The sequence below is a fragment of the Barbus barbus genome, assembly GCF_936440315.1.
Source record: "Barbus barbus genome assembly, chromosome: 14".
In the NCBI taxonomy this organism is placed as follows: Eukaryota; Metazoa; Chordata; class Actinopteri; order Cypriniformes; family Cyprinidae; genus Barbus; species Barbus barbus.
Window position 1 is genome coordinate 6,842,307 of NC_136742.1, and position 10,315 is coordinate 6,852,621.

Here is a 10,315-nt window from a genome sequence, read left to right on the forward strand (position 1 = left end):
TATGCGAGTTTGGTTTTATTCAGCCCAACTTTGGAGCTTCATTGCACATGTTAAAAGTAGAAATAGGAGGCGATGCTCAAACCACAGGTAATATTGTCTATGTGTGTCTGTCTATCTTGTCTGCATCTATTCATATATTCAATAATACATTAAAAATGCAATTAATACATTCAATACACCCCTTCTTTGAGCATGTTTTTGAATTAATAACATTGTTTAGCTGAGCCAAGCAAACTTACAAAAACAGCCCATCTGGTAACAGGAGCAGGAAAATGAAGAACATATTCTAAAAATGGAAATCCAACATATGCATAAACATTCATAACTGTGTCTCTTTTCCCAGAACTGCAAGGATTCTTTACTGATAAGCAGGTTCAGTATGGTTAGGAGTAGTTGTAGGAGTGGGCTTTCATATGCACTGAATATATTGCTATCATTGCATTTTATATTGAACTACAGTACACTGAGATACAAATTGTATTTAACACCATTGACACTTAAGGGCAAAGAAAATACTGCTGTTTTCACTAAAAAATACCCTCTGCTTTATGTATGACTTTTTAAAATATTTTTTTCCCCTTTTCTGTATTTTGGAAAGACTGACATTGATTAAATTACTTGAGTTTGCAAGTCTCTGAGTGGTTTTCTAGTAGGTGGTCCTACTCGGTCATGCTATCTAAATGTATCAGGTGGTGGACCATTGATGGTAGCCGCTCATTTGCATAAAGTTGAGCTCTGTCCAAATATGAAACATTGCCAACAATCGCTGACGCTCATGTTGCAGGAGATTGCCAACTCATAGAGAAAAAAAATAGCTGTCAGGTTGCTTTGTCGTAGCGAATCACTAGCAGTGTCAACCCATTTTTTATAGCAGTGTGGGAGTTATTAATACAAAATAAAACATAAAAATAGAACAATTACAAACAAAATGTATTAACTTTATGTTTGGGTCGCTAAAGGTTATTTACTTGTCTGTTTGACAGATGGCACAGAACCCTCTCACATGCACAGTAAGGATGAAGGCATTTTTTTTCCGTGGATATGAGTGGTGGCTTATGAAAGAAGCCAAGAAGAGAAATCCAAACATCAAGCTGATAGGTAATCGGTTTGTGCCACACTCCGTTTGCCATTTATATATTGAAAGACAGAAATAATCTTGAGACGATGACAGATATCTGACTTGATTCAAAGCTTTGATTTTGAAGGTCTTCCCTGGGCATTTCCGGGATGGGTTGGAGAAGGAACCCAATGGCCTTATTTCTTTCCAAATGTTACTGCCGACTATGTTGTTACATGATCTATGGAGCAAAGCAGCATCATAACCTTGACATTGATTATATTGGGGTATGTATGCACTAGCTAATAGTGCAAATAATTATATTTTAGAAACTTTATTTGAACTTCTCTGTTTGATCTTTTTTGGAATGAAAAAAAAACCGATACATTAAGGTAAAAAAAAAGTTAATTCTGTAATCTTCGTTCCAAACTGCCTAACTAAATTGGCAATAAGATGTGTCTGTCTGTCATTTACCTAGGTGCTGAGAGATACTTTGGACAGAGTTGGTTATACAAATATCGGCATCATTGCTGCAGATGGAGACTGGTTCGTTGCAGCTGCAATGCTGGAGGATCCATATCTGAATGATGCCGTTGAGGTGATAGGGTGAGCAGTTTGCTTTCTTTGCCCTTAAAACCCAACTGACAAGCTGAGCTCTTAAGTGTAAACGAAAGTATAGTTAAGAGTTTAAAGTCTTTACAGTGTCCACTACCCAGGCACCAAAACTGTGAAGGAAGCTCTCTTAACGGAGAAGAAGCTTTGGTCCTCTGAAGAGTACAGCACCGTCAATGACGACATCGGCGCCGGATGCTGGGCTCGTATCTTAAACCAGAACTGCAGAATGACCTCGTGAGCTGTTTACAGACACCTATCACTTGCTCTGCAATATACGTCCTTATGCTAATGTAATCAGAGTAGGACTGCTTTGTTTTAGGACTATATCCTGGAATTTGATAGCAAGTCACTATGAGAATCTGTCCTTTGGTGGAGATGGGCTGATGACAGCCGATGAGCCCTGGAGTGGACATTATGTAGTGGAATCTCCGATATGGATGACTGGTAATGTGCTCCTAACCGTCTGGCCAGTTTTTGGGTCAACCCTTCAAAGCTTCTATTTCAATTTTTAGATTTTCCTTTTTTTTTTGGCCTTCTTTTCTGAATTGCCCTACTGTTTTCAGATCATGTTAAAGGGGTCATCGAATGAACATAAATGTGTGTTGGAAGTGTGTGTACACATCCATCCTATAATGATAAAAATCCACCCAGTGGTTTTTTTAAAATCCCCTTTCTCAAATCAGGCTGTTCTGAGGTTCCTGTCAGAATGACGTAGTTCTGTACAGACCGCTCCCCCGCCCTGAGTGGGCTGTCATCCGTCCGTCATTGTGCCGACTCCGGTGCAACGAAAGACAAGATGTCTCCGATTGAGGTGCTTTGTTGTTGGACGTAATAATGAATATAGCAGTCATAATTTACTCCCGACATCTGAGCCGCTGAAGACGCAGAGGATTAACGTTACTTTCGCTTTGAAGTGAATGCGACGATGTTCGCGCAAATCATTCGTGATCCAGTTCCATCTACAGAAGAAGTGAGTATAACTTTTTTTTATGGATCTTTGCAAATCGCCTTTCCTAATAACGTGCTAGTTAGCCAGTTTCGCGTCTAAAGTAAACAGTACTGCTCGTCACCCAATGGAAGAGAGGGGTGGGGTCAGCAGAGGTCATTAGCATTTAAAGCAACTAAACTAAACAAAAAAACAGCTTGATGAAAACAGAGCTGATTTTGACAGGGTAAAGAAGGTGTTTTTTACACTACCATTTAGAAATTTTAACCAAAGTATGTTATAGACTTTTCATTAAGACCCTAAAGAATCATATCAACTTGTGGAAAATGGCCATCCGATGACCCCGTTAAGATCATGCCTGCAAAAAGGGCTATTTTTCTTGATATACCAAACCGGGTGTAGAGAATTGTTGGCATGCCTTTTTTAGGCATCTAAATTACTGCCTCCTGTCATCTCTCTCTCTCTCTCTCTCTCTCTCTCTCTCTTTTCTTGGATTAGTATAGATACAGTATTAATTGAGCAGACTTTTATTAAATTCCTTAAATATTTTAAAGGAATAGTTCCCCCAAAAATGAAAATTCTGTCTCCATTTACTCACCCTCATAATATTCCAACCACACAAGGCTTTGTTCGTCTTCAAGACACAAATGAAGATGTTCTTATTGAAACAAGAAATCTTATTGATATTTCTTTCCCTTCATTTAAAGTCCATTCTAACATAACATTCAAGCTTCAAAAAGTATGAATTAAGCTGTTTAATACAAGCCTTCTTAAGAGATGCAATTGTTGATGAATACATTTAATTTAGGCTTTTATTCATGTACTGAATAAAGATTGATCAACGCCTATACATTGAGTATATTAAATATGGTATATGGAACCTCAAAAACCTCATTGGTTCTCACGTGTCAAGCAAGCATGTTGGAATGAGAATGATCGTTGTAGCCAATGAGTGAATGAACGTTATTTCATGAGTGTTAATAAATTGTATTTCTTTTTCCTGTAGCACACACTACTCCGTTTACACAGCCAGGCTGGTTTTATCTGCAGACTGTAGAGAATCTCACCCATGGAGGAAGTTATGTGGCTTTAACGGACCGTAAAGGGAACCTCACAACTGTTATTGAAACCATGGTGGGAGCTTAGTTATTTTCTTATGTCTTGTGAACGTCGCAAGTTTTAGTGAATCATTGATTTTGATCTGTATGCACACTATGAACACTCCTCCCTTCTTCTTTTTATAGACACACAATCACTCTCAATGCATTCGACCTCCTCTACCACACTTTGATGTCTCTCCACATTTCAGCTCAAAGGTTCTTTTGTAAGTGCAGTTCTGTCTGTATTTGATATTTCTTAACCTTAAGGCTTAATATTATGTTTCTTGTGCTTTCATCTTTTATCAGGCACATCTCACTGGCCTTGAAGTGTGATTCTCAAAACTGGATTTTGAGACCAAAACGGATACACTTTGTCAGCGGAGCAGTCCTATTAAGGTATATTTGAATCAGTTCACTCCATATTTCATGTCTCTACACACTGTGGAATGAATAGACAATAAAAGAACCTTCCTGTTTCCACACAGGTCTATAATGGTTCATTCACTTTAAAACTAGATGTCGATGAGGTATACACAATTACAACAGTCAACACTGGACAAAAAGGCGCCTACCCAGAGCCCCCCAAATCCTGCCCATTTCCAAAGAATTACTCTGATGACTTCACTATCGGTAATGGATATTAGTGTCAACAGAAAACTATCGGAAGCACTGACTCAACTGATGTTCATTACAGCATTTCTTTTTGTTCTTAGATAACCCTCCATTCTCCGAGGCCCTGTATTTTGCTGATCAAACCGGTGTGTTTGAGTACTTCAGAAATAGCACAGATAATGGCTCGCATGCCTTTACCTTACGGCAGGTGGTCACCGAACGGCCGGTCACCTGGGCTAGAGATGCCGACCAGACCATCAGCATCATAGGAGACTACAGCTGGTATGATTGTCCTCAGTATTGTGATATTGTGCGAGCAATACATGGGAGAACGTACATTTTGCGGAGATGTTTTAATCAATACTGCAGTATTATAGTAAATGACATTCACATGTAACCAAAATCCCCTACTTGTCAAACTAGGACAGACCTCAGTGTGTCCTGTGATGTCCTAATTGAAGCTCCCGTCACTGGAGGCTTGTTCCTGGCGGCCCGGGTTGATCAAGGTGGAGAGTCCGTCAGAGAAGCAAAGGGTGTCTTTTATTGGATTCATGCAAATGGAACCTATAAAGTGACAAATGATATAGGTACATTTCTATTTCTATTTACATTAAGGAATGTAAGTGTGAAGTGTTTGTCTTTTTCAAAAAGGGATGCTTTGTGCCAATTACTGTAACTGGGCTGTGTATGAATGACAAATGACCAGTTTGGACATATTTGATGGAGTTAATGTTTTATATGAAATTGTGTAATAGTAAACAGAACTAAAATTGTGGGAAATATTGAATGAATAGAAATGACTCCTTCAATACTGTTTAAAAAGCATCTTGGATGTACATCATAAAAGCAAACTGATGTAGGCCAAGTGCATAGACACATTGATGTTCAAGAGGTTTTTTCAAAAAGTATCTTCAACCTAAGACTGGGAATATCATACATAACTTTAAAAAAGATGATCTTTTATCGTGAATGCGCATGTATCATGTAACAAGCAAATACCTGCTGACTTCCCCTATAGCTTACATGCATTACTCTTTCCAATGCTCTTCTTTAAACAATTTGCAAATTAAAGCAGATCATCAAAATAATATACAGCGATGACACTGGGAATACATTTTAATGACATAAATTACTGAAATGTATTTTTAGACTCCAGTCCTGGTGCTTCTTGGAGACCCTCATCAAATGAATAGCTCTCAATGATATATTCAGATTAGCAAGAACTGTCATAATTCTTAGGGTTTCTGGATTGTTGGCTGATAAAGTTATTAAAATAATAAATTACAAATCAAAGAGAATATGTATAGGCTACACTAAATCTGGAGTCAGAAATTACACTTGGAGATTTGTTAATGGATCGGTGGATGTAAAGAAAAGAAGAAATACGTTTATAATTGTATAAGGGAATATTCAAGTTTGTCCTTCTGAAAATTACCCTATAGGCCAAAACATAAACAGTGCGACATGCATAACACACCTCCAAACTCAATTACACTAATTAACAATTAATCGACTATTACATATAATTAGAGTATCCTAAACAATCATAAAATTAGGTTAGTTGTTAAATGTCTTAAAATAAGTCGAACACGAGCCGTCTTCAGAAGCCGCGCATCGGATGAATATTGGGTTAGTTTATCATTTCTTTTGTATTATTGGTGTGTTTTTTAATTTCTCAATTAAAATTCATTTTGATATTTTTGGCAGCGTAACATTGAAGAAACAATAATTAAAGGAATGAAGGCTGGTTTTGGTATGTTTTATTTATTTATGTTTATTATTTAGTAGAATATAAGAAATAAACAGTAGACTAAAGCAGTTTTGTTAAACAATTATTAATATTTGGAAAACGTTTGTCCACCAAAGTCATGTGGTGCAACCATCATGCAGAAAATGATAGCATATAATACCCTGCAGACCATGACCTGATTTATAAGTCTTTATAATATAATATATAATAATATCACGTTTTATGACTAGGAAACTATTTTTTGAGCTCCTGCAGTGTCTGATGCAGTGTGATGTTATTGTGTATAATGTCACTGAACACAGTGATCTCATAGATGAGGCAACATGGGTCATTTCAGGTAATAATTCCTCAAATTTCCAACCTACTTATGGCTGTATCTGCAAGTGAGACACATTCAGACAAAAAATGGCAGCTTGCTAGGTTTTAATACCATTAGTCTTAATGTCATTTCATTTCTTGTCAGTTTTTTTGTCTTTATTCAAAACGAATCTATCATACTGTGTATTAAACCTGTATTTACCATAGCTCTGCACTCTGAAATTGAACATTTTGGGTCCCCAAAAATATTCATCCTGCTGTCAACGATCATGACATGGGCAATGACCAAACCAGCTGATCCTGTGAGTCTTGCTTTTAAACATACAACAAGGTCCACTTTGAGACCACACTGAAAATACATATATATTTTTAGCTCAGCTCATCACTTAAAAATCATTATGTTGATATTATCAATTGGAATGCAAAAGATTTGTGTTAGAAAGTAATACAACGTAGAAACATTTTACTAGTGGTCTCAGACTATTACAGTGACCAGACATCATGCTCTTGTTACATTTTCTGATTTTATCTTAAGGATGATCCTGACATCCCTTTGACTGAAGATGACTACAAGAGAAGAAGACCACATCCAAACTATAAGGAACACACCAGCAACGTCTACATTTTGCTCAAGACAGCTTAGCAGCGTTCCTGTTTTTGGGCCTGGGACAAATGTCATTCCTGCCATTCACATCCACGACCTTGCAAGGTTTGAAAAATTGCAGTTATGACATTTTGTATGATGTTGATTGATTGGTGTTTTTTTTTTTACTTTTAGCTTCATTTTTGTCATCATTTGTCTTTTTTAGAGTGGTCCAAAACATCATTGATCGTCAATGAAACCATCAATGAGAAAATCAGACTGTTGGTGAGTGAGATCTACATAACGTCTACATAACTTTTCAAAATAGGGCTCTGTACGATTAAGTACACAATAAAAGTTTGTTTACATGTGACGGGTAGAGACGGGGCTGTTTTCAATTGACAATAAGCACAAAATTAGCACATTAAAATGATTTCTGAAAGATCAAGTGACAGTGAAGAAAAATTCAGCTTTGCCATAATATGAATAAATTGCATTTTTAAATATATGAAAATAGAAAACAGTTGTTTTAATCATTTTTTTAAATATTTCACAATTTTACTGCTTTTACTTGTATCGTTAGTCAAATAATTGCAGCCTTGGTGACTTCTTTGCAAAAACATTTAAAAATCTTTTGAACAGTAGTGTATGTTATATGAAAAATATTGTCGGACAGTTGCAGGACTTAAAAATGCAAACATTTTTTGCTTTGTAGAAAACAGAAGCATTTTCACTAGCACAAACCTTTTGGCCCCTTTCTATGAAGCGGTCTTTTGAATGTACAGTAAGTGTTTTTCAGGAGGAATTGCTTGAGGGAAATGAGAAGACAAGTGAGACAAGACGAGCATAGATTGATGTAACAAATCTGATATAGCCAGCGTTACTTATTCCAGTTTTTGTCATGTTTTCTGACAGGCCAGTTGGACGATCGACATGCATATCATAAGAGAGAAGCTAAACTCAAAGCCTTGCAGAAATCAAGGATTTGTTCTGGATGGTTACCCAAAGACCTATACACAGGCTACAGAGCTTTTCCATGGTCAGCTATATTCTTTTAAACAAAAAAAATACTTTTTTCAAAAACATTAAATAATCTTTCCCCAAATTTTTTAATGGCACTGTACTATGTGTCACCTGATGGAAGTAAAATTGGGTTGGCGAATGCTGTTAACCACAGGTCTTTTCACCTACAGAGTTGGTTTTCTCACTGGATGCCACTGATGAGTTTCTGAAAGAGCGTGTTCGGAGTCTTCCACAGAATGTGGCAGAAGAGATGCATTACACTCAAGATGAGTTTACAGGGAGTCTTGATAAATTTAGGGAGACTTTGGCAGAAGACGAGTCTTTGCTTGACTATTTCGATTACCTGGAAATCCACCCTGAACACATTGGTTAGAACCCAAACTAAAATACTTATTTTTGTGCTCACATAAGTACAATTTTCTCTATTCAAAGTGAATTGACAAATAAGCTGATTTTTATGAAGCAGGGCGGTATTGTTATTGAAAATAGTATTTTCATGTTGTCATTTTGAGACTGTGAGAATGTGAACACGGTGAAGAAGATCGTTAAGACAGTGGGGCGGCCGAAGAACTATGGTCTGAGTCCAGAGGAAGAGGAAAGAAGATGAACGGCACCTGCAGCTGAAACAGGAGGAAGTTGAGAAGGAACTCAGGCAGAGATTGGAGAATGATAAAATGACTGCTCTTTTGGAGGAATGGATAAATTTGACGCATATGTTGAAATCCTTTACACTCACCCTAACACTAGTTGACCCACAAAATATAGTAGAAAAGTGAAGTTCTCCCAGGAGAATTCAACAGTTTTTTGTCCTGTAATATTTATGTATTGGTTGTAAAATATCAGTATTTGGAGACCACGTTACATCACATTCACTATTGTTCAAGGTTTGGGGTCAGTAAGATTGTTATAATGTTTTTGAGCAAAGTCTCTTATGCTCACATTGGCTTTATTTAAAGGAGTCATCGGATGCAAAATTCACTTTTACATGTCGTTTGAACTGAAATGTGTTGGTAGAGTATATGTACACAACCACCCTATAATGATTAAAATCCACCCAGTGTTTTTTTTTTTTAAAGTGCCCCTATTATGGGTAACGAAAGGTTCATATTTTGGTTTTGGGAGTCCCCAATAACAGGTTGACATGCGTGCAAGGTCAAAAAACACTTTCATTGTCTTATAATAGGCATTTATTTTTATCTTACTTGCTCAACGACTCCCAAACAATTCGTTTAATGAATAATTTTTCCAAACTCCGCCTTTGCGTGAGGCTAATCTGCAGTGATTGGTCCGATCGGTCTCTTTTTCATTTCATCTCGCCTGTAATGCCTGATAAAGCAGCGTTTGTGAGCTCAGTGCTGCTTTAGATACAGCGTTACCGGGGAAACAGCTATTTTATGGCTCCAAAAGCGGCACCTAGTGGTAAAGAATGAATTTGCATTTTCATTCAGACCAACACTAAAAGACCAACAAGTGGGCGGGCAATATGCTAATGTTTCATGTTGACGTCAACATGAAACAGCTTGGGATTCGTTTTAAAAATGACTCGTTTCAATGATTCAGAGTCGACTCTTTCTTTTGAGAGACAATAACTTTATACACGGTGCACTTTCAGATTTAAAACTCTGCAGGATGTTTTCCTTCACTTAGAGCTGTGTTACACACTACATGAAAGGTCATTTTCAAAAACCCAGATAAATAATATCCCCTTTTTCAAATCAAGCCGTTCTCAGATTCTTGGCTGTGAGACGTCACATGGACCCAGCCCCCCCACCACGATATTTGGCACGACCGTCTTAACTTAGACCCTCCCTGAGTGAGCTGTCATCAGTCCTCCATTGTTTCGACGCTGGAGCAGGTGTAGACCACAATGACTCCTAAGCGATTGAGGTGATTTGTTGTTGGATGTAACAATGAACATAGCAGTCCTCATTTACTCGATCTACCTAAATGCATCTATGTTCGTGCGAATCATTCGTGATTCAGCTTCACCTGCAGAAGAAGTGAGTATAAGGTTTTCTTAATGAAACTTTGCTAACCGCCTTTCCTAATAATATGCTACTTAGCAAGTTCTACGGAAGAGAGGGGCGGGGTGAGCAGAGCTCATTAGCATTTAAAGGGAAATGCACTGAAACAGCTTGCTGTGAAAAGAGCTGTTTTTGACAGGGTAAAAAGGATGTTGTTTTACACTACCATTGAGAAATTTATCCAAAGTATGTTATAGACTTTTCATTAAGACCCTAAAGAATCACATCAACTTGTGGAAAATGGGCATCCGATGACCCCTTTAAAGCTGCAGTCCGTGCGTCTTACG

General features: G+C 37.4%; 1 pseudogene across 1 annotated transcript; it reads left to right on the plus strand.

Moving 5' to 3' along the window:
• The first annotated feature begins 1,213 nt into the window (after window positions 1-1,213).
• LOC306880062 (galactocerebrosidase-like) lies at window positions 1,214-9,073 on the plus strand (annotated as a pseudogene). Its single transcript, XR_013785879.1, has 13 exons — window positions 1,214-1,344; window positions 1,536-1,663; window positions 1,760-1,906; window positions 1,992-2,116; window positions 3,625-3,752; window positions 3,863-3,942; window positions 4,025-4,114; window positions 4,204-4,348; window positions 4,432-4,612; window positions 4,754-4,917; window positions 7,897-8,020; window positions 8,175-8,372; window positions 8,517-9,073. The product of XR_013785879.1 is annotated as a galactocerebrosidase-like (transcript).
• The last annotated feature ends 1,242 nt before the right edge of the window (window positions 9,074-10,315 follow it).